Source organism: Lactuca saligna, chromosome 3 (assembly GCF_052625555.1).
Source record: "Lactuca saligna cultivar CGN05327 chromosome 3, ASM5262555v1, whole genome shotgun sequence".
NCBI lineage: Eukaryota > Viridiplantae > Streptophyta > Magnoliopsida > Asterales > Asteraceae > Lactuca > Lactuca saligna.
The window spans coordinates 5506090-5530644 of NC_136419.1; positions in this window are offsets into that span (position 1 = coordinate 5506090).

Consider the following 24555-nt stretch of genomic DNA (forward strand, 5'->3'; position numbering starts at 1 on the left):
AAGTGAAACATCCCACGATCCGAAAATTCCGTTTTAAATCGTTAATAAAAACTATAATTATCAACCATTTCGTTCATAAACAAAAATCGTTACATCAAATTAGAGTACCATCTCAAAACATGTTCTTTTTATCAGAGTAAGCATCCCATGCTAAAACTTCTTGGCGTGTGTCATGCAGTCATCCCGAGCTCTTCCCTCCGCTACCGAAAGTATATAAACCTTTCTTGGGCCTCGCTCGACATCAGACTAAAATCCGATACATATAAACTGCATCGGGCTAACCCCAACATCGAATCTAAATCCAGTATACATTAACATACATAAATCGGTCGGTATTGGTGCCTTAGACCCGTTCCTACTGGAGAAAACTCACCTCGCAAAGTTGACTATAGAATCCTGCGAATAACCCCTCGCTGCTAGCTGGCAGATCCCCGAACTGCTGATCTCTCGACTCCTCGAGCTATCAATACCAAAATATCACTTAGTCCAAATCAATAATCCTCCTTAGGGTAAAATGACCATTTTACCTTCTAGTCCAACTTGGTCCATATCTAAGGCTCAAACCATAATATAAAAAGGCCCAACACTAGGTAGGCTTCCCAAGCCCACTAGTGGCCCACTAATGGCCCAATTTGCTAAATTGGGTCCAATCCCTCTAATTGGCCTTACCCTAAGCCGAAACATCTTTTTGGCCCACATTATCTGACTTTTGATGGCCCATTAAGGCCCAAAGAACCAAAATCCAATGGTTGGCCCAAACCGAGACCTAAAATTCACAAGGCCCATCTCTGATACGTACGCTGGGTGTACCTGCATGTACGCTCAGCGTACTCCCCTATTAAGTCACTTTCGCATTAAGTGCTTAATACTCTAATCCAAAAGCTACAATCATAGATCCAAGTCCTTTTCAACGTCTTAATCCATAATGTCACTGACTTGGTGACTTTGCATGACCCTAATAAGCCTAAACTCCAAAATAGCATTCCATTCTCATAGATGATCTTAACTCATGCATGAACCCAATAAGACATTCAAGATGACAACTTTCTGCCTTAGGGACTCATTTTGAATTGAGAGTGGCAACTCTAAGTCCAGAAATCAGATTTGAACCATAAAGTTCTATACTTTGGACCAAAATGAATTCAAAACCACACTACACTAGATCTAAGCATTCTTGAAGAAAGTTATGAATTTTATACATCCAAAGAGTCCCAAATGATGATGATATCCCGGATCTATGAGCTCAAGCTACCCCAAGTCCTTCCTTGCCAACTTCTTCTTTCCTCTTCCGAGCTTAAAACCACCAAAATGGGCTTTTCAAGATCAAGATTACACAAAAATGAGAGGATGAGACGTTCTAGGGTTTTTTCTAAGCTCTGAGAGGCTGATAAAGGGCTAGGGTTGTATCCTAATGTTCCTTATATAGTGCTTGAGCATGGGACCAGAATCTTCATAGATCCTTAAATCTGGAACATATGACACTAAAATGACCACATGGTTCCATAAAGTTGCCAACTTTATGAGATCCAGCCTTCTTATTTTCACACCATGAAGATTAAGGGACAAAAGGACTATATCTAGAGACAAGTAACATAAAGATTGGATCTTAAGTACTTACCAGAGTCTAGAAAACGTACACAAGAGGGATATGGAGAGTTGCTTGCTAAAACAAAGCCCAATGGTTCCTTCTTCTTCTTCTTCTTCTTCTTCTTCTTCTTCTTCTTCTTCTTCTTCTTCTTCTTCTTCTTCTTCTTCTTCTTCTTCTTCTTCTTCTTCTTCTTCTTCTTCTTCTTCTTCTTCTTCTTCTTCTTCTTCTTCTTCTTCTTCTTCTTCTTCTTCTTCTTCTTCTTCTTCTTCTTCTTCTTCTTCTTCTTCTTCTTCTTCTTCTTCTTCTTCTTCTTCTTCTTCTTCTTCTTCTTCTTCTTCTTCTTCTTCTTCTTCTTCTTCTTCTTCTTCTTCTTCTTCTTCTTCTTCTTCTTCTTCTTCTTCTTCTTCTTCTTCTTCTTCTTCTTCTTCTTCTTCTTCTTCTTCTTCTTCTTCTTCTTCTTCTTCTTCTTCTTCTTCTTCTTCTTCTTCTTCTTCTTCTTCTTCTTCTTCTTCTTCTTCTTCTTCTTCTTCTTCTTCTTCTTCTTCTTCTTCTTCTTCTTCTTCTTCTTCTTCTTCTTCTTCTTCTTCTTCTTCTTCTTCTTCTTCTTCTTCTTCTTCTTCTTCTTCTTCTTCTTCTTCTTCTTCTTCTTCTTCTTCTTCTTCTTCTTCTTCTTCTTCTTCTTCTTCTTCTTCTTCTTCTTCTTCTTCTTCTTCTTCTTCTTCTTCTTCTTCTTCTTCTTCTTCTTCTTCTTCTTCTTCTTCTTCTTCTTCTTCTTCTTCTTCTTCTTCTTCTTCTTCTTCTTCTTCTTCTTCTTCTTCTTCTTCTTCTTCTTCTTCTTCTTCTTCTTCTTCTTCTTCTTCTTCTTCTTCTTCTTCTTCTTCTTCTTCTTCTTCTTCTTCTTCTTCTTCTTCTTCTTCTTCTTCTTCTTCTTCTTCTTCTTCTTCTTCTTCTTCTTCTTCTTCTTCTTCTTCTTCTTCTTCTTCTTCTTCTTCTTCTTAAAAACACCACCAAACACACAAAAACTCAAAGGTTTGCAATGGAGGCTAGGGTTTTCTCTTGGAGGCTGAGGGTGCGCAACCCTAGCCATCATATTCCCTTAAATAGGGGCTCACACCCCAGATTAGGGTTTTCCATTAAACAAGGGCCACTACATGGCAAATAGATGCCACGACATGGCGCTAGCTTGGTGCCCATGAAACTTTGGCCTTGGCCATGCCGTGGGAATCCATCACCACACCGTGACCACCAGAAATCCAACATCCAAAATATTAAATTAGTTAAAAGAAACATACCCGAAACTTAGTGTTACAATTATCCTCTACTTGAATCAGACTTCATCCTTGAAGTCCTCAGTTGTAAATAACTATGCATAGTGCTGCCAGATCTTTGCATCAGGTTCGCAAGTCTACTCGAAACCCTTCCGATGCTGCCATTAAACATTGACTAAAGGTAGCAACTTGTTCCCCAAGGCATTCTTCTTCTTATCTAGAATCACTATTAGTCTCTCTATATAATTCAAGCACTCGTCAACCTAAATGTCATCCAAAGGGATCACCAGCGCATCGTCAACTACACATTTACGGAGCTAAGAAACATGGAAGGTGTTGTGAATCTGACTAAGCTCCTTAGGAAAATCCAATCAATAGGCCAACTTGCCAACTCTAACAACCACCCATAATGATTTGATAAATTAGGGCCCTAATTTTCCGCTTTTCCTAAAGGGAATAACGTCCTTCCAGGGTGATACCTTCAGTATACCATATCCCTAATCTGGAACTCCAACTTGGATTGTTGTTTATTGGTGTAACTATTCTATCAGTTCTGATATGATTGCAACATATGCCTGCTCTGTTGAATAAGATCGGTAGTGTAAAGGACCACCTCAGTCTTACACATGACCTTGTGGTTGACCTCTCTCCAGACACATTGTTTATGACACTTCCTTCCGTAGAGAAGCTTAAAAGGTGGTGCACCAATAATAGAATTATAACTGTTGTTATAAGAGAACTCATCTAGGGGAAGGTAGTGATGGAAAACGTAGGTTACAAAATCTCTATACACTAAGCGGAAAACATTTAAACAATTCAAATGATTAGGGCACATGCAACCTATTTGTTACACCCCAAAACCTGAACGGCGGAAACGTTCCGGGGCGGAGGACGGCATGTACAATATCACAACAAAGCATAATAGTAAACAAGCAACAATATCATCCATTGCATTAATAATATAATTTAATACAAGTGTGTTCTATATAGTTATAAGACACCAAAAATATAAATCAAAATAAGAGATGAGTCTTGAACGGGCTCCATCTTCTCATCGGTACCTGTCTACTGATGACCTGAGAATACAAGTTATTTTGAAAGAGTTTATCAGCTTTAAAGTTGGTGAATTCATAAGCATTTTAGTGTCATTGTTTGTATGAAAATGTTTGTAAGTGTTTGAAGTATAAGTTTGTAGTAAATGTTTGTATCTCCTAGAAAATCCTATATTTTCTAGTAAAAGTAGCCTTCTACCAAGGCATCAAATGTTATGTATGTTTGTTTCTTGTAAAAGTGTGTATTTTCCCAAGTATGACTATCATTAACAAAATATAGTTTTTACATTACCGTTTATGTGAGAAGATTACAATGTGAATGCAATGGAAAAATAATAAAGTACTGTAGTGTTGTATTATAGTAACTACTGTTGTACTAACTACCTTAAGCCAATTGTTAATTAAGGTATAATGTGATATAATTGTAACCATACTTGACTAACTTGGTAAAAAACGACACTCGAAGACGTCGAAATGGTATGACATTCGTCACCCGTAGACCTACAAGTCCTACTGTAGCTAGCAAAAAGGTGTAGGACGGTCAGTCCCATATAGATCTATACACAAATTCACGCTCCCCCTCCAGGAGACTCTGGTTTTACAAAACGAGCCACAACAGTGATGCCATGCCCCAAAGTAGTGACTCACATTTATGTTATATTATTCTTGTATATGTATTGTATGTACTAGTGTAATGTATGTTCTCTTTGTCTAGTATGTAGTATGTTCTCTTTGTTTCTCATCATAATATGTTCTCTTGTATAGTGTATAGCATCTATTGTTTCTCGTTATAGTATTCTATATTTATTTCTCTTTATAGTATATTCGTTATGTTTCTCATAATAGTATATTCTCTTAGTTTCTCATCATAGTATATTTGTATTGTTTCTCATAATAGTATGTATTGACTCGTGTATGAACTGACTCTTTGTATATTTCTTTGTACTAGGAATAGTGAGTAGTGACTTCCTAAATTATACCCATTATAGTTTACTAGTAGACTTGTTTGTATAAATGAACATGTTTGTACACCTTTGCTACCCAAAGGGATTGGACTGAGATAAAAGCTTTTATGTCTATACATATATACATAATATATAACTAAGTATCAAACGACACTTGGACAAACAACAGGGTACTCTAAGTCCACAACCAAACAAGGAATAGGAAATAAAGTGAGTTATCAGTCCTAAGTTCTTTAAACCTTACTTATATAACTATATGTGCATTAGACATGGTTTTGACAATATATAAGTTTGAAAGAGTTAAAAGAAAAGGGTTGGCATATAAGAACAAGTTTGATAAAGAGGTTTGTATGTAAAAGAGTTTGATGAACATGTTGAAGTAGTTTGTTTGATAAAACAGTTAAAAGTATAGTAAATCCATTTGTTTGATAGTTATTAATCACACGTGATTGATACAATAACTATAATGTTTCAACTTGTATTCCCCCCCCCTAAAAGCATTTAAAAGTTAGGTTAAGGGGTATGAACTCAACTGTAGTGAGTGACACGAATGAAAGATCGGTTTGCAGGATGCTAAGTGCCAAGTGAAGACTTGAGCACAATGGATCCTAAATAGCATATAATGACACATATATGTATCTAATTAGTGTTTATAAAATCTAATCTTGAAATGGAACAACCTTAGGGACTAGGAAACACTTGTTATGGAGTGTTAACCCACATATGGTTGCATATAAGGAATGTAGGGCCTTACATTGGATTTTACAACCCAAATGGTAAGACCCCCATGAGTTTACGGCCCATGGGTTTACGACCCAATGAGTTTACGGTCGTAAACTCATGGTATTTTGTAGTGTGTGTTAAGGTCTTACAATCATGAAGGAAGTGATTTAGTCTCATGTCTAAGCCTTAGGAGGGATTTGTGGCACAAGTGCACGACTAATTAGGGTTTATGGCCAAGGGAGATTGTCTTGGTTGTAAACTCCTTTTGTTCTTGAATTCTTGATGTTTTCTAGGCCTTAATCCAACATCCTAACTAACTAACAAGTATAGGAGGTAGATACTTACGATTTGAAGTCAAAAGGAAGGTGTTTTCGACCCAAAACACCTAAGTGTTCTTGATGTTATTGAGGATCTTTGAAAATCTAGTCTTAAAGATGAAATCCATGTATGAATCAATGGGTTATCAAGGATAAGAGGAGTATAATCTCACAAAGGAAGGAAATCACTCACAATTTTGAAGCTTGGAAGAAAACACCTTGTGATCATTGGGAGAGAAATCGGATTCCAAGCCTTACAAATGGGAAAAGTGAAGAAAATAGCCAAGGTTCATACTTATAGGGTGGAGTTTACGGCCACCATGAGTTTACGGCCGTAAACTCATGGTGTCTTGGCCGTAAAATCATCATTTGAGGGTTTATGGCTTGTTTGATGGTTTGGTACTTAAGTTGAAACATCCAAACACTTATTCCTTTGATGTACTAGGCTCAGAATGCTCAAACAGACTCTAAAAAATGCTAAAAGTTAGCAGAAACAAGTCTGACTTTGATTGAAGTGAATGGTTTGTACAAGATAGAAATTTCGGGTTGTCACATCATCCCACCGTTAGAGAGAATTTCATCCCGAAATTAGAGTTTAAGCAATTAAGTTACAAATAACCAAGTGAAAAGTTGAGGATATTTCAATTTCATTTGATCCTTGCGCTCCCAAGTGAATTCAGGTCCTCGTTTGGCTTTCCAGCAAACCTTCACTATCGGGATACGACTTTGCTTTGTTTGCTTGAACTCTCAGTCCATGATCTCTACAGGTTCTTCCACGAAGTTGAGGCTCTCGTTAATCTCGATCTTGTCGAGTGGGATTACAAGAGTCTCGTCGGATAGACACTTTTTCAAGTTCGAGATGTGGAAAGTAGAATGTACGTTACTACGTTCGCAGGGTAGGTTAAGTTTGGAAGCTACAGGGCTGATTCTAGCGAGAAACTCAAAAGGCCCTATGTATCTTGGATTGAGTTTCCCACGCTTCCCGAAGTGTATCAAGCCCTTCCAGGGTGAGACTTTCAAAAGAACGCGGGCTCCCACCTGGAATTCCAAAGGTTTTTTGCGTAGCTTTTCTGTCAGTCTCTAGAGGCTTTCAATCTTTCACGAATCTGAACGATCTTCTCTGTCTTTTCTCGAATGATCTCCGGGCCTGTGAGAGAGTTGTCAGGAACTCGTCCTTTAGCTAACTGTGTAACACCCACCTTAGCCTAGCACAGAGGGGATCTACACTTCCATTCATAGAGGGATTCGAATGGAGCAACCTTGATGCTAGTGTGATAACTATTGTTGTAGGAAAACTCGACAAGGGGTAAATGAGTATCCCATGCCTTTCCAAAGTCGATCACACATGCTTGCAACATATCTTACAAGGTTTGGATAGTTCTCCCACTTTGTCCGTCAGTTTGTGGATGGTAGGTTGTAATCATGTCCAGACTCGTTCGTAGCGAACTTTGTAGCGACTGCCAGAACCTTGAAGTGAATCTACTATCTCTATTGGAGATAATGGATATAGGAACACCATGCAGCCGTACGATCTCCCTAATATTATTTCTTGTTAGTTTCTCCATATTGTCTGTCTCTTTGATAGGCACGAAGTGTGCGGACTTGGTCAACCTGTCAATGATCACCCATATGGTGTTGAGACCACCCGTTGTCTTGGTCAACTTGGTTATGAAGTCCATGGTGATCCGCTCCCACTTCCATTCTGGTATTTCTGGTTGCTGTAGTAAACCTGAGGGTTTCTGGTATTCGACCTTGACCTTGGTGCAAGTAAGACACTTACTTACGAAGGTAGTAATCTTTGCTTTCATGTTAGGCCACCAGTATAACTTTTTAAGATCCAGATACATCTTATCTGAACCTGGGTCGACAGAATATCGAGTGTTGTGCGCTTCAGTCATGACCAAGTCTCTGAAGCCACCATGTTTCGATGTCCAGATCAGGTCCATGAGATATAAGGCTCCGCCACCCTTGACTTCCAAGTTCTTATCCATCCCTCTCAGGGATTCTCCCGCCACGTTTTCGGGCTTCAAGGCTTCGAGTTGAGCCTCTTTGATTTGCGTGGACAGGTGCGAATGGATAGTCATGGTCAATGATTTGACTCTTCGACCAAAATATTCTTTCCGACTTAGGGCTTCGGCTACTACGTTGGCCTTGCCAGGATGATTACAAATTTCGCATTCGTAATCACTGAGTAGCTCGACCCACCGTTGTTGTCTCATGTTGAGCTCCTGCTGGTCGAATATATGCTGTAAGCTTTTGTGGTCTGTAAAGATAGTGCTCTTCGTACCATACATATAGTGCCTCTAGATCTTCAGAGCAAACGCAACTGCTCCTAGCTCAAGATCGTGTGTGGTGTAGTTTACCTCGTGCGTCTTCAGCTGTCTCGAGGCATAGGCAATGACCTTATCTCGTTGCATCAGAACACAGTCGATCCCCTGATTGGATGCATCATAATATACTACGAAGTCTTCTATCCCTTCGGGGAAGGATAGTATCGGTGCGATGCATAAGGCTCGCTTCAACGTTTGAAATGCTTTTTCTTGCTTCTTTTCCCAATCAAAGGCCACGCCTTTCTGGGTCAATGTTGTAAGAGGTTTCGCAATTTGTGAGAAGTTCTGTATGAATCTGCGATAGTAGCTAGCAAGGCCTATAAATTGACGAATTTCAGTTGGCGTCTTCGGTGCTGACCAGTTCTCAATGGCTTTAATTTTAGAAGAGTCCATGTGGATTCCTTCTTCGCTAACCACGTGTCCTAAGAATTCAACTCTTCGGATCCAAAAATCGCATTTAGAGAACTTCGCGTAGAGCTTCTCTATTTGTAGGGTTCCTAAGATCTGTCGTAGATGATCACTATGTTCCTCCTTACTTCGAGAGTAGATAAGTATGTCATCGATGAAGACGATGGCGAACTGATCAAAATAAGGATGGCATACACTATTCATTAAGTATGAATACTGCGGGTGCATTTGTCAATCCGAATGGCATCACTACGAACTCGTAGTGTCCGTAACGAGTTCGGAAGGCTGTCTTCGGGACATCCTCCTCTAGCACTCGTAACTGGTGATACCCGGATCTTAGATCTATCTTCGAAAAGTATTTCTCCCCTTGTAGTTGGTCGAACAAATCGTCTATGCGAGGTAGAGGGTAACGATTTTTGACCGCAATCTTGTTGAGTTCTTTGTAGTCGATGCACATACGAAACGATCCGTCTTTCTTCTTGACGAACAAGACCGGTGCTCCCCAGGGTGAGAAGCTTGGTCTAATAAAGCCCTTGTTGAGCAGTTCGTTAACTTGGCCAGATAGTTCCTGCATCTTCGTTGGTGCTAGCCGATAAGGTGATTTGGCTACAGGGGTAGCCCCTGGCACTACGTCGATTCTGAATTCGACTTGTTGTTGCGGAGGTAATCCTGGTAGTTCTTCTGGAAAGATGTTGGGAAAGTTGCGTACTATTGGAATGTTCTTTAGGGTTCGGGCTCTAGAAATCATCCTCTTTTCCAAAGGTGTCCCAAGCAAGCTTCCCGCTATTGGGATCTAGAAATCCTCCTCTTCTGGGTTCGCATCCTGACTCACTTACCAGCTCAAACGTCCAAAATTGAACTGCATTTGCTAAAACAACCTCTGCCCTAAACCGGGCTACAAACTACCCCCAAGACACAGTCTACAACCCGAAAAGTACAATAGGTTGCATAATCAATCCTTACTGCATGATACAAGAGATCCAAGGCAAACCAGACCTCATAATTACTTATGCCATGTAAACCCACCTGCGCTCACCGACGCTGTAATAATGCTGCCTATTCCTGCAACCAGCTGACCCCAAGCTGGAATACAACTTGATCCTGGGGTCACAAGCCTACTCACTCCTTCAAGCTCGAAAAATTGAGAGGCCACAATCCTTGCCCTACAAAACGACAGTCCAATCCATCAATTAACCATTCCACTTCCGACTGCAAAACCCCATCTGAACATAATCATCACTCCTTTTCGAAGTCCCCGTGACTCATATTTTGGCCTTGAGCAAACCCCTAAGCCTCAAATCTAAAAACTCATGTGCTATCCTCTCCTGCTCAACCCGTGGAAATATAACTAGTACAAATCATCTTCCTGATCCCAGATAAATCCAAACCTCTGCTCATCTGAATATGTACCAATAACAAGTCCTGGTAGTGGAAAAATCGACCAGCTCCTCTCCCTACTATCATTACAACTGTTGAAGCTGCTGCAGCAGCCGTCTCAATAATGGCTGCATGGCGCTCGATAAAATACTCAACCATGATGGTCTTGAACGACCCAATCATCTCTGGAATCTGTCCCTGTATGATCTCGATCACCTACTCTCGGATGATCTCCATGACACGATCCTCTGACAATACTGGCCTATCCTGGCTGTCAGCTCTCGATCCTGATCCGGATCCGGTCTCAAAACGTCTCGAATAATCCATACCATAATCATGGGACCAACTTCCAACTAAACTCCAGGGGTTGTGGCTTCCTTGCTACGCGTATGGTTCCTGTGCTTTCAGTAGTATGAGCCCATACTACCTTCCACACCTACCCATATTTGTCTCAAGTATCACCACAACACCCTAACAATATACATAAACATAGAAAGCGCTCAATCCTCACTCCTAGAGGAAAGCTAACTGTCTCACAACTGACCTACCAATCCCACACAACCCACTCATCCATGAAACTTCCACCATCCTTATAGTACTAGTGTATGCTAGTCATACATAACATTGGACCCTATAGACTTACGAATATCCAATCCTACCCTAAGCCCCCAATCAGATAAGAACAGAACATAAGGGCAAATCAAACATTCTTAGGCTATACAATCTTAATTATGTATAACCGTGATGCATACACTAAACAACTACAATAATGATGTTAATCTTATATAAAGGAAACCCTAGGTTAGCAGGCATCGTGTAATCATGCAATTCTATCATGCTATTCCTGAAGATCCCTAGCTTAGTACTAGCATGTTGTTCTAACATATCACAATATTAAATAACCATATGGTATTTTGGGGTCTACTTACTGGCTCTAGCTGATCGTACACATCATATCCACTTTTACTTATTTTGAAAACTATTTAAAATCATTTTGAAAATCTTTCCTTGATTCGAGACTGGATTCACACGAGTGTTCCGCTCATTCACTCAAGCCAAGGCTTTGATACCAACTTGTGACACCCATAAAATTCGAGCCAATTTAAAACCTTTAAAATCATTTAAAACCATTCAATTGTTACAAATAGTTTTCAAAATAGTTTAAACATCAGAGTTCCCAGAAATCATTATCATCGATCAAGGAAGTGTACGTTCACGCCTTCGCCTTCCTGCGGCCATCCGCTGAACCTGAAACAATAAACTAAAACTATAAGCCCGAAAACTTAGTGAGTTACCCCCAAAATACCAATGCCATACAAATAACCATATCATATAAACATATAAGCAATAGAATAGCCATGCATCTCGAGTCTACAGTGTGACTGGTCCGCCTGCATCGGGCCTTTAGTCCACCTGGTCCACTCTCTGAGTCTACAGTATGACTGGATCGCCCGCACCGATCCTTCGGTTTATCTGGCCCATTCTCCGAGCCTCGGCATGTATGGACCGCCCTCTAGGGGCCTTCAGACTATATGGACCAATCACTGGGTCTTCGGCCTGACTAGGTGCCCTCTTGAGCCTGTAGTTTATTCGGTCCGCCCTGGGTATTTTGGCCTACAACACGAAGCAAGACCCGCCTCAACCCAACCCCATACCAATCAAACAATCATGTGCACATAAATATCATACGCTAGCATGTATATAACAAATAATCATACCGATATAACAGATCACTAGCCTAGAAACTGTCCTATAACTAGGATACCGACTTAAATGATCACTAACATAACATCATCCTATATACTAGGATACCGACCTACACCAGGTCACTAACATAATACCATCCTAACTACCTGGATACAAATATAGCAGATTAATAACGTATCAAGTAAATACACTGATACAAATCCGATAAAGGGCCGACCTTGGTGTCTTAGACCCTGTTGATATAGTGAGGATAACTCACCTGACAAATGATGCGCTGAAGTGATAAGCTCCACTCTCGGATCACTGTCACAACTCCACCACCTATATTCATCATAAAACCATATCTATAAATTTCTAATTTTTGAAAATTCCCCTAGAAGTCAACTAGTGAACCTTTGGTTAAAGCCCAAGTCAATGGTCAAGGTCAACAGTTCATGTTGACCTCAACTCGTCGAGTACAACTATCCACTCATCGAGTTCCTTGAATAACTCTTGAACTTGCCGAGTCAATTGAGTGACTCTTCGAGTTCCTAATGTTTGCAGCCATAAACTCCTTGGCCAACTCGTCGAGTTTCCCTTGCAACTCTCCAAGTTCATGCGTGCCAAAAACCGGCAAAACCCCAACTGACTCGTCAAGTCACCCTACTGACTCGCTGAGTCCACGACAATCTTCATCGGACTCACCGAGTTAACCATGCAACTCACCAAGTCCCTTCAGTCCATTATCCACTCAGATGCTTTTTAAGTGATCTTAAAGTTCCATATTGCAGATCCAGCTTCCCACGACATGTTTATCATGTAAAATTGAAAACTTTACATGCATGCAAGGCTCTAAGGTATTATAATGGCGCATCATCCTAGTTCCGCAAGACTTTGAAAGAGCTACGATTGCTGGTCGGATCTTGAGGTCATACCTGTAACTATAGTTATTAGATTTATCCAAATGGGAGACTGTTGGATAAGGTGTCTAAGTCCATAACTATATTTAGTATGTACTTGACCTGACTTGGCATAGTCCATTTGGGTTGCATGGCATCTCAACAGTTGGATAGATAATATGAAAATAATGACACTTATGATTTGTTAATATATTCTAATATATTAATATGAAATAATATTACTTAATTAGTATTGATCAAGAATTAATTTGGAATTAATTTTGTGATCAAAAGAGACTAATTAAATATATGGGGATTGATTATGTAAATCTTTCATTCTTATATATTGGGCTTATGATCCATGATTCACTAGATTGGGCTAGGACCCAATGGGTTCTCCATGGATGCTCCATGGAGGTTAAAACCCATGGATCATGGGGGAAATGAAAAGCCATGCACATTAGGGTTTACATGGTGTAACCCTACATGCAACACACTATATAAGGAACCTCATATGGATCAAAATGGCATCTTAGACACAAGAAGTGAGGGCTAGCCAAATCATGTGCTCAAGCATACTTCTCTAAAGTTATTCCAAGAGTTGTGGTGTTGTGTGAAGTATTTAAGGCATCACATTTGGGGTGCTAGGATCACAAGGTCTTTAGGAATCCAAGAAACAAGAAAGGTATGTTATTCTACTATTTTTTTTATATTACAAGTACCCCATGGTATGTTAGTTAGAATGAGAACCTTGGAAAACTCGTATTTACATGTATATTAGAGAAAGCATAGATCCAGGGTTTCTAGGGTTGCATGTACATCATAGGAGTGTTAGAATGCTCAAAACGCAAACTAACCCATTAATCTTGTAGGCAATGTGCAAGAAGGAACAAGAAGAAGAGTGGTTAATTGATAGTGCCTGCTCCTTGTACATGATCGGAAGGTTAGAGTACCTTCGCGATTTTAGCCCTATTTGTAATGGTGGACATGTCACTTTTGGTAATAATGCAAATGAAATCATCAGGGGTTATGATGTTCTGACTACGGGAAACTTCTCAATTCAAAAGGTTGCTTATGTTGAAGGACTCAAGCATAATTTGATAAGTGTGGGTCAATTGTGCAAAGCCGGTCATAAAGTTGAGTTTGATAGTGAGTATTGCCACATATTGACAAGTGATAGAAGCACCTGCTTGATTAAGTCTAAATCCGAGGGCACAATGTATCCTATGGATGTCTCATTAATCATTGGCAAACCTCAATTGTGTTTTCTATCCAAATTCGTATCCGAAGTTAGTTGGCTGTGACACCGCAAATTAGCTCATATCAACTTCCGGTATATCAAAAACTTGGTCACCAAAGAACTTGTCTGTGGTCTTCCTATTCTGAAATATAACAATGACATTCTTTGCCCAACGTGTGAGTGTGGAAATAAAAAAGGGAAGGCATCCATTAGTTATCAGTTCTTTAATTATGGAGCCGTTGGAATTACTTCATATTGAACTCTATGGTCCATCTACCATATCCATTCTTCATCATAAGAAATACATACTGGTTATAGTTGATGACTACACCCGTTTCACTTGGGTTTTCTTCTTGACACTCAAATCGGATACACCGCAAGTCCTGATTAACTTCATCAAAGAAACCGAGCTTTAAATCAAGCTTCCAGTAAGAAGAATAAGAAGTGACAATGGAACCGAATTTACTAATCAACACTTGAATAGTTTCTAAGGGCATCAGTCACAACTTTTCAGCTCCCTACACACCGTAACAGAATGGAGTTGTAGGGTGAAGAAATCGTACATTGGTTGAAGCAGCTAGATCAATGTTAAATTTTACCAACCTTCCTCTATACTTCTTGCAGAAGCAGTTGCAGCTGCATGCTTTGTTCAAAACCGAAGCATCATTTGCAAGAGTCTAAACAAAACTCTGAGCAACCGCAAACCAAATGTCAGATTCTTCCATATTTTTGGATGCAAATGTTTTGTGATCAACAACACGGATCATCTTAACAAATTTGCACCTAAATCAGATGAAGACATTTTTCTTGGCTATTCCACCAATAAAGTGGCCTATCGGGTTCTCATTAGACGCACAAGGCTGGTAGTCAAAAGCTTCGATGTTAAATTTGATGACTATTATGTACGCAACACTGCTCCTAGAAAGTGATATCCCAGTCTCTTCGGGTCCCCTAAATATAGTTGAAATTAACTATGATGATCTATTTGACCTCGTAGAGACGGCTCATCTCTTTGAAATTCTTGTGTCTCTGGTAGCTCAACAGCAACATGCTAAACTATTTGGACCATCATTGTCCGAAGATTTCTTGAATGAAACTTCCACCTTGCCGGTTGAGGGGGAAAGCTCAACTCTGATTCAAATGACAACCATTGAGGTTCCAATTATTGAAGACGCAGCTCTGCTATCTACCTGCAGAGTCACAACTCAATCAAATGTCTCTTCAGACTTTGATGATGAAGAAATAGAGAAAATAGACACAAGAACAGATTCAAGAATTATCACTCCATCATCAATCCAGGGGGAACCATACTTGGTTCAAGAGGAACTTCCATCCGCAGTTCAAATAGAACCTCAATCAAATGCGGATCAACTTCGTACAGTCTAAGACAATTCTACAGGCTGCTCTCAAGTCGAGGGGGAACTACCTTCTCCAACCGAAGAATGCTCTGACATTGAAGATATTCCCTTCACCGTAGCAACTGATCACCGATAATCTCTCCTTCATATTTGGACAAAGGATCACCCACTGGGTGAAATCATTGGTAACCCGTCCGCAGGCTTAGAAACTTGATCTTCTAGGGATCTAACTGACCACTGCCATTACACAGCCTTCATGTCCGCAAGCAAGCCTCGAACCATAAAAGAAGCACTCATGGAGCCCTATTGGATCACCGCAATGCAAGAAGAACTAGCTGAGTTTCAAAGGAACAAGGTATGGAAGCTAGCACCAAAGCCAAAAGGCCACACAATCATCGGTACTAGATGGGTTTACAAGAACAAGCTTGACGAATCTGGTGCGGTGGTGAGAAATAAAGAAATACTTGTTTCTAAGGGGTACAATCAGTTGGAAGGCATTGACTACGATGAAACCTATGCCCCTGTAGCCCGAATGGAAGCCATACGCATCTTCTTGGCGTATGCGGCACATAAGAACATCAAATTTCATCAAATGGATGTAAAAAGTGCCTTACTCAATGGTAAACTGAAGGAGGAGGTTTACTTTTAACAACCTCCAGGCTTCGAATGTTAAGAATTTCCTAACCAATGATACAACTTGAAAAGGTGGTTTACGGTCTCAAACAAGCTCCAAGGGCATGGTATGAGACTCTTTCGGAGTTTCTTGTCATGTTTGGGTACAAAAGACGTGTGATTAATCCCAAATTATTTAGAAGGGCAAATGGTAACCACTTAATGCTCGTCCAAATATATGTGGATGATATCATATTTGGTTCAACAGACCAGAATATGGTGGATGATTTTGCAAAGCTCATGACAAACAAATATCAAAATGAGCATGAATAGAGAGATCAATTTCTTTCTAGGTCTTCAAGTAAAACAAGTCCCTCAAGGGATTTTTATTCATCAGGAAAAATACACCTCAGAGTTGCTGAAGAAGTACTAAATGGAAATTGCTCCTCAGCCAAAGTTCCAATGGCCTTTGGATACAAGATCTCTGCTGATACTACCGGAGAATCAATTGATCACAATACTTATCCAGGAATGATTGGGTCGTTGATGTACCTAACCACAAGTAGACTGGACATTGTCTTCGCTACAGACGTATGTGCTCGATATGAATATGACCCTAAAGAATCACATCTGACCGTAGCCAAGCAAATCTTCAGATACCTCAAGGGAAGCAAAACTCTAGGCCTCTGGAATCCCAGATGAAATGACTTCATCCTACAAGTCTTCACCGATGCAGATCATGTCGGTTGTAGATTAGATCGAAAGAGTACTTCCAGTGGCTGCCCATTTCTAGGAGGAAGATAGTCAGTTGGTCTTCAAGGAATCAAAATTGTGTCTCGTTGTCTACCGCAGAGGCAGAATATGTGGCCGCAGCCAGTAGTTGTTCTCAAGTTCTTTGGATGAAGACTTAACTGATGGACTACGTTTACAGAATGTTGCGAGAACCACTTTACTGTAACTCAAAGAGTTCCACTGCAATTTCTCACAATACAATTCACCACTCAAAGATGAAGCATATTGAATTTTGGTATCACTTTATCAAGGATCATATCCTTAAAGGTAACATCAAACTAATTTTTGTTCCAACTAACCAAGAAATTGCTGATGTTTTTACAAAGGAACTTGACACAACAAAATTAAATAGCTTTCTAGAAATGTTAGGAATGATGAATCCTGACCCGTAATTCCTTTTGAATTGATAGCTACCGCAATCATTTTCCTGTGAAGAACATGCTTCTTTTCTTTTCAAAAACAAAACTCTTGAAGCATTCTCTTCATTGCGGTTCTAGAACAATATATTCATCATATGTCCATTTGGTATATCTTGTATACCACAATCACATATGATCTATATATTCTTCGGGTCCTTAATTCCTTTTATTTCTAACTATTTGATCAAGTGTTTCCTCAGCTCAAGCTACCGCAACCATACCATATCTTAACCGCAATCATCATCATTCCACCACAGTCACAATAAAGGATCCCACAATTACTTCATAAATTTCTGGATAACATTGTGTGCTATTTAATGGTTCTCATTAAATAAAATTACTCATTAAAGCAAAACAATCATTTTGTAGCATACATCATTTCATTTTCTTTCAAAATCACTTTTCTGTGTCAGACCTATTTTAGGCTATGAAACAAATCAATTCCATTTCAACTTCTTCTTTTTTACAATGGATAAACCCCCTTTACCACATATTCCTTAAACGTGTGATCATGGGCCTGACAGTCATTAAATGCTCCGATCTCTAAGCAAATATTTTCTTTTTGATTTAATTTTTCGTGTAGCTGATAATGGTTAAAACCCAATGGTTTTTACTTTTAACAACTGTAGATAAGTTAATTTGGATAAAATTTTGAAATCCGGCCATATAAAATCCCCTTTTCTTCCCAAGAAGGTTTTACGCTTTCTAAACCCTTATGATGATCCTTCTCTCTTTCATCTTCTTGCTCTAAGCTTTTTGCAAGTTCCTAATCTTTTCAAAAATGGTAAAATCCGACATTTCCAAGAAGAAATCCAAGGCATTAGGGGTAGCTATCAATGATTGCGGTTGGTTGATGATTGCGGTTCATTCCATCCCAGTTGGTTGATGATCGAGTTCATTCCATCCCATCCACTGTTTGGTGAATTCGACACTTTCAATGATGTTGTTCCACTCTCTACTCTATTCAAATGCGCTTTTTCAGCCTATCGTCCCCTCCACAACCTTCAGGAAGTGCACCTGCACTTGATTGACAAATCATTGGTTGTGCTCACCAAGAACAAGTTTTTGGAAGCTATCAACCTTAGGGTTCCTTCCAATACCAATTTCTTCTCTCCGAGCAGACAAGACATCATTACCACTCTTTACCAGATGGGTTACCAAAAGAATCTGAAGGGGATCGGAGAATTTATGAAAAATTAGTTACCGGTGGTGTGGTAGTTTGTCTTCCACTTTGTCATCAAAAGTTTGTTCGGCAGAACTGGTGGCACAGAAAACATGGGGATCAAGCTTCTCGAGCTTGCATAGAGTATATTCACTAGAAACACAATCATTTTTGTCAAATTTTGTGGGATGACTTCCTATAATACATTCCAAAGTAGACTCCTCGACAAGATGCAACTGAGCTTACCTTTTCTTGCTTTTGGTCTCTGCGCATTTCTGATCTTCACATGGAGGCAAATCTTGACATGGGTGATGATTCTACACTCTTTATCACCCGCGACTTAAAAAGGTACACCCATTCTAAAGATCAATCTATTTTGGACCCCTTAGGAGATTATCTAGACACATCTTGGAGTCCATTGGACTCAATTCTCTTGAAGTCACAGATCATGTTGAGGCTACGGATGGTATTGACACATACCATTCTTCCCCGCCTCCTCCTAGTGAGTCTATCCTAGCTCCTACTGAAACCCAAGGTCCAACTGGTACCGCAACTCCTATCTCAACTTCGGTCTCTCGTACCGAAGAATCATTCAGTCAACCAAAAATCAAACGTGTCAAGAAAATTGTATCGTCCAAGAAAGCTCCCCGTAACATTGTTAACAAGGGAGAAGCTCCCTCAAAAAAAATGTAAGACCAGAATCATTGAATCTTCGGATGAAGCACCACCTTCCCCCTCCAAAACTCAAGACATACATGCTAATGTTGAATAAGACTCTTATCATGACTCCAGTGATGTTTTCAGACGCAAAAAACTCAAACTTACCCCTAGACATAACCAAATGTGTGACGGGACGTATATCGTAGTCTCTCAAAAGACTCCGGTAGTCCTTGGAGCCCCCACAGGCTTACTCATTTCTACCCTATCCAACTACTCAGATACGGAAAATATATTTGTTTCATCGGAACATGGAGACACACCCCCAGTTAGATCTTAAGGGGATCCCATTGGTACAAATCGCCCTAAGGTCTCCAGGGCCAGTCACATACATGTCTTCGAGCCTGAGGAGTTGCACTCCATCCTTCTTTCTTTAACCCAAACACTACAAACACATGACCAAATGCACGACACTTCTTCAGCTCCTGCCAGAACCGAGCCGAGGCAAAACTTGACTTTAGTTTAAGGAGACCAAGGAAGCTTGGTAAATCCTACTCCACCACCATTACATATAAGTGGTTTAGGCGTGGTAAGCACAATTATGTCAGGATCCACGAACCCGGGGGACACCCCGGTGTGAACCAAAGGATTTGATAGATACGTTCTGATGATTCCTGGACTCAATATTAACCAAGCACTGAATCCGGAATAAGGAAATATGAAGGTTTTCGCAGGGATTTCAGGCACGCAAGGCTCAACAAACTCAAAAACTTCAGCAATGGGAGAAAGATATTCAAATCGTATCTAAGTACTAGGCTGATACATTTAACAATGCGAAGATTGCTCATGATATCTTAAAGATTCAAGAATAGATGTCAAAAATGGAAGCCACGATGCAGCAAGCTCAGAATCTCCAAGATGGTGCTGATCCATCTCAACCTCCCTCTACTACTGAAAATCAAGTATCAAATGAGGATGGAACCGCAATCGAGATAAGATCATAACCGATGTTTGGTCTTCATGATCTAGATGGTAATGAAATTGATCAACCTGTGAAGTTAGATGAGTTCATGATGATATTTGAAGAAGATGAATCAAGTGGATTTGAACATTCCACTTCAAAGCCTAAGGAAAAGAAGAAGAAGAAGAAGAAGAAGCTGGAAGTGACAAGAAAACAATTTCTCTCTTTACAATCCAAAGTCGACCAAATTTTGGCCGCAGTCACCATTCATCAACAACAATAATCCAATATAGTTGGACCGTAGCCTCTGGCTGAAAGAGTGGAATGATTAGAAACCAGAGGGCGATTGGCTGTAGAGAGAATATCATTGAAAGTGGAAATGGGTATTAGAGCCCTTGATAACAGTCGTACTGCGGATTACAAATAGTTCCTATCCACTACTGAAACCTCATCAAAGAGGTGACCACAATCAAAGAAAAAAATCAAGTCTACTTTTGAAAGTCAAGCTATTCATTCAAAGAAACTGGTATAAGAGAATCACAATGCTTATGAGTCTGCTCTTTCAGTTCTGCAATCAAACATCAATGGCATGAGGCGTTCTCTTATGACAAATTCAAGTGTTGACGAGATTATGCGCTTAACCAAAGAGATCTACAACATGCAGTTCAACACATAAATTCCCTCTAACGTTCAAATCTATTACTTGATCAAGTCTCAATTTGACAAGACTTTTTCAAAGAGTGATGGCCTCGGACAGTGGTTTGAGGAGCAACAAATTGTTTCTTCCAAAAAATGGCGAAGTGAACACTCTCATCAACATCAATCTCCTCCAAGAATCTCAACTGTTGGTCATTCTCATCAAAGAATAGTGACTCCACAACCATCGCCACAACTGTCTTCCAAGACAACTTCGGTTCACTCTCCATTTCATCATCAAACTCCTCCAACTTCGGATCAAAACAAGCCTCTAACTCCACAATCTACACCGCAACCATATCCTAAAACATCAACTTTGGTGCAATATCATCATTCTCCTTCACTATAACAAGATTCCCCGCAACAATAAGTTCAACATCAATCCCCTCCTCGTCAAGAAACTCCTCATCACTTCAAGAATTTGGAATCAACAATGTCTTCTGAGCACTCCATTTGGAGAGAACATGGTTTCGACACAACCATGGATGAAAACCCTGATCAATTCCTAGGTTAACCCCACTTGAAGATTACTTGATGAAGATTATAGGCCAATTCTAACCTATGCTGAACCACCTTCGCATGGATACTGGGATATTCTGATCTCTCCCAACGCAAAAGGTTTCTCTATATTTGAACCTTTTGACCGCAACCTTCCTGATGATCAAAGGCTACCTCTTGAGTTTGAACGTCTGAATAGGTTCCATGCTAAGCATGGATCTGAATTTGAGAGCATCTGGTCTAATGATAGACCTTCATCAATTAAAAGTTTCAAGATAAGGAAGTTCATGAAGACAGACATCATTCAATATACGCTTACAAGAAGAGGCGATGACTGCATTAGGACTCAAGCAGATTTTCCTTGCATGATTCCGTAGGAAGTGTTTCTGGTTGCAAGGGTATTTCAAATCAAGTTTGAGAAACATCCGGAGATGAAGATTGCATATGAAAAAGCCTGTGAATTTCTAAAGTCAACAATATGTGATTTTGCTAAGATTGATGCAAACATTCATCCTGTACTCTCCCAAAAGTTCAATCTCCGAGCTCTTGAACCTGCACCAGTATTCATTGATGGATTCAGGAAAGGTCCTTAGTAGCAACCAACTTCCGTAGGAAGTGTTTCTGACTGCATTAGGACTCAAGCAGATTTTCCTTGCATGATTCCGTAGGAAGTGTTTCTGATTGCAAGGGTATTTCAAATCAAGTTTGAGAAACATCCGGAGATGAAGATTGCATATGAGAAAGCCTGTGAATTTCTAAAGTCAACAATATGTGATTTTGCTAAGATTGATGCAGACATTCATCCTGTACTCTCCCAAAAGTTCAATCTCCGAGCTCTTGAACTTGCACCAGTATTCATTGATGGATTCAGGAAAGGTCCTTAGTAGCAACCAACTTCCTTGAACTTGGAGTTGTGTAAAAAAGAGCCAACAATGATATCAAATACTTCATCCCAATCACCGCAATACATCGACTAACCCGCAAACAACTTGAAGTCACCTTGGCTTCAGTTCAGAGGACTAAGCATACAACTGATGAAGTGAAGTATCAGATTACGAGAAGAATCACTTGGTTAGGAGAAGTGAGGAGGTTTTGGTGGCTTCTTATCAAAATTCTGAAGCTCAATAAGTAATGAAGGAGAAGTTGAAGAGGTCACTTAGGGGGAAAATGTTAAGACAAAGAAGTGACCATCTTAAACTTGGATATCCGCAATAATTTTTTGCATACTACAACTATTTCTCTTACCGCAACTATCTTTATGCTATCACAAATAGTCTCCCTACCGTAACCTGCTCACCATAGTGAAGACTTAGTTACGTCCAACTAGCGTGATAACCTTTATGTATCCAATGGACATTGCATGGTCATACTAGTCAATAGTTTTCTCATTTGTTTATTCTGGATGTAACTTTTAGAGACTCTATATATAGAGTGCTCATGCCTTGTATCAAATTCACTCTCATCTCTTATCACTTCTTCACTGCGATCTTTTGATCTTTCTCTCTGAAATATAAATATCTTTTTCTCGTATCTCTATCTTACTGATCATCATCGAAGATCCTCTTCACTTTAAATTGATCTCACATACTAACTTATGTTTGAGTGCAAACCTTGTTATTAATCAGTTTGGTGTATACTTGATATAACTTGTCATTTACATTTCCTTTACTTTACATGACTTTTAATTCCACAACTAACTATCTAACAATCTAACTTCTTATTATTGTTGAGCTTTTATGATAATTTGAGATTAACTTATTCCACAACTATAATCTTATACTAACATTTGTTCAAGTGTTTCTCTCAATTTTTTTTGTCCTAACAGAGATGAGTCTTCTCAATATACTATGTGTGATGCTAGCTGTCATTGTGACTCTTGCATGTGAATTGGGCAGAGCCTGTTATATATGTTGTGCGATATCTGTTATGTGAATTGGGTGGGGGCACGATATGAACGATGGGTGAGGCTTGATATGTGAGTTGGGTAGGGCCCATTATGTTAATTGGGAGAGGCTTGTTATGTTTGTGAGTAGGGCCTATTTGGTTATTTGGTATTTTGAGGGATTCATTAAGCTTTTTGCTTACGGTTTTATGTTTAAATGTCTCAAGTACTTCTGGTTCTAAAAGGAAGGTCCAGCTTGACTGTACTCCATCACCTTTAGTTTTATTCCGCAGTACTGACTTATAATTTTACTTTCATGTTTGAAAACACTTTATACTCTGATGGTCTTTTGAACAAATGAATGTATGATTTTTGATGTTTGAAAATAAAATTTTCACTTGGTATTTTTGGAACAGTACATTTAATTCTCGGTTTCTCGCAATTTTCTTTCTCTCTCTCTCTCTCAACATAAATCTAAATCTAAATAATTAATATATTATTTTATAAATAATTATATGTTTATAGATAATTACAGGTCCGGTCCTGAGTTATCTTAGGCCCGGTGCAAACACGGAAAAAAAAGCCCCTAAAAGTAAGTTTATATATATATATATATATATATATATATATATATATATATATATATATATATATATATATATATATATATATATATATATATATATATAAAGGTTAACACGAAAAAAAACCCTAAAAACAGTTTATATAAAAATAATATATATATATAAAATAAATCTAAATGTCACAATGAAATTGTACGAGTAAAAACAAAATTGTTAAATTATTCAAAATGTGAAATTATAAAAGTTTGGAAGACCAAACTTGTAAGTTATGGAAGTTGATTTATTAAATGGAATTAACTACTAAATTTGAAGTGTTGATATGTAACTTCTATTTATTTAAAAAATGAAAAACAAAATTGTTAAATTACTCAAAATGTGAAATTATAAAAATTTGGAAGACCAAACTTGTAAGTTAAGGAAATTGATTTATTAAATAGAATTAACTACTAAATTTGAGGGGTTGATATATAACTTCCATTTATTTAAATAAATAAAAAAGATTGATTTCATTGAAAATATGAATAACCGTGGGATCAAACCCACATCAAACAACAATAGGCACGATTAAGGAATGTGGTTTTGCCAGCTAAGCTCACTTACATTTTTGACTTTAGTTTGAACAAAACGATATATACATACTTATAACTATATAATTTTGTTAAATTCGGAACCTATTTTTTCCGAGACCCTGTGCGGATGCACACCTTGCACACCCTCAGGGCCGGCCCTGGATAATTAAATATATAGGTACCTCAAATTTTTTGAGTGCAGTTTTCCTCCTAATATTTGCATGGTTAATTTATACGTCAGATTAAATATAATTTTCATAATATCAAAAAGAAAGTGTTATATCAAAATACTTTTACTCGATAGCATCTGGTGTATTGGATGAATGCCTTTCAACTAATTAAGGTTGCAAGTCGTGGACAAATATGTTGATTTATGATTAGAATTATGAGATGTGTGTTAAAAATAATATTTTATATAAATTTATGCATTTGCCTAATTATTTAATTGGTGGTCTAATTTCTTGCAAACCAATTTGAAACATGTTTGCCTGTCCTGACTTAATGTGAAAAAT